The following is a 1,973-nucleotide window of genomic DNA, read 5'->3' as shown; positions in this document are numbered from 1 at the left end:
AGTGGCGCAGCGGAAGCGTGCTGGGCCCATAACCCAGAGGTCGATGGATCGAAACCATCCTCTGCTAAGACTTCTGAGCTTGTAGATGTAAGGCAGTATATTGTGTTGTCCACAAGATGTCGCTGTGACGCTGTTTTGTTAGGACATATACAGTTAACGTTGTTTGAGCTTCTTAATGCACCGTAGTGTTGATACGTGCATAATATGTGCGTAGTGCGCCATCTTCCCTGCAGTTCACGTTATCAATACTATAGGTAAGTCATGTTAACGGCAGTGGAAACTGAAATGTAAAATATATTTCTTGTTATCGCACTAAAGTTCAGTTCATTGAGATGTTTTGTGTTGTAAACTAAAAACGATCTAAATGCAAAGTAAAATAGAGAGTTAAAATGTTTTGTTATTTCTTTTGAACATGATTAATACGTGGTGGCTAATGCAAAGCTATGTATGATAATATAAGCATGTTATTCGATTGTATGTGCATTGAAATTGACTTTATGCAAGTTTAAAAATGCAATGAAAGTTTAAAAAAACTGAAGGCAGTTCACGTTATCAATACTATAGATGCCGTGCTGTGGAATAAACGGTCAAGCCACGATCCCAACGAACCCCTTTGTGTCTGCGTCTCATCTCTACCACCACGAACATACACAACACAACGCAGAGTAGCAGCGGCGGTGCTAGAGGCCGGTAAACGCGCAGAGAGAGAGAGAGAGAGGGTTACATATATATGACAGAGCCCCGAAAAGAGGGATGTTCAGAGCCTGTTTGTGAAAACCTAAAGTCACTTGGTCCTCTCACAAAAGTTGTTCATCCAGAAGCTGAATGAGATGAAGAACTAAAAGAAAAAGTAAACAGCTGCATGACAGCCCCAGTAGCCTAATAAAAGATGGGGAACAATAGTCTGTTAAGGGGGTGAAGAAAAGGAAGGAGGGGGAAGAAGGGGGGAAAAGAGAAAAAGAAAGAAAAAAAAGGAAAAAATGAGGAGAAAAGAAATGAAAGGGAATTTTATCTCTTTGAACTTCAAAGCAATGTTTATGGAGTGTATATTTACAATAAATTATCTGAAAAAAAAATGTTTTCTCTATTTTCCTGTACATTTATATGGGAGTAAGGATGATCACAAGCTTTCCAGTTCATATTAGTGTTGCCATACATTGAAGTGTTTACTGAATGTTTTATTTATCAGTAATTATCACATAAATGATGTCCAAAAGAATGAAATTATTTGAATTAATGAATTTAAATAATATTTTATTAGATTTATATTACTGATTATTGATATCTTATTCAAAGGTTTTGCACTTTAAATATATTTCTGCTGTAGTTATGTTCTAAAACTTATAGTACAAAAAATTGTAAATTTATTTATTAAATAATCCCCAAATTTATCAACATTTTTAAAAGGGCCTATAACCGTTAAATGATACTGTAACAAAGACATACAAAAAGAGTTATTTAATCATGACCAAACTTTTATTTTTCAATCACTCATAGCCAATTATTCATTATTCTTTTTTTTTTACATTTTTATTCTTATAGTTATGTTGCATGTGCAGAAAACAGAATAATATCTCTTAATAATACTTTCTATTGTCCATGACTCTTGTGCATTTTTTGCAAGTGCAAAAGAACAGAAAACAGAGCTATACATATAAATAAAACCGTCCAATGTCTTGTGCATTAACTGCAAGTGAAAAGAACAGAAAGCACATAACAATACAAATGAATAAAACTTTAAAATATTAATGACTCCTGTGCATGTTTTGAAAGTGCTAAAGAACAGAAAACAAAACTATACTTTTAAATAAAACTGTCTTAATGTCCATGGCACTAGTGCATTCATTGCAAGTGCAAAAGAACAGAAAGCAGAAAACAATACACATAAATAAAACTTTATCCCCTTTCTTTTTTGGACTCTTATGGATGGCACAGAGCTTGAAATGGTCTCTATCAGGCGACAACAATCTGGC

Source organism: Garra rufa, unplaced genomic scaffold (assembly GCF_049309525.1).
Source record: "Garra rufa unplaced genomic scaffold, GarRuf1.0 hap1_unplaced_039, whole genome shotgun sequence".
Classification (NCBI taxonomy): Eukaryota; Metazoa; Chordata; class Actinopteri; order Cypriniformes; family Cyprinidae; genus Garra; species Garra rufa.
The sequence above is the reverse complement of the archived record's forward strand: the minus strand, read 5'-3'. Positions refer to the sequence as shown.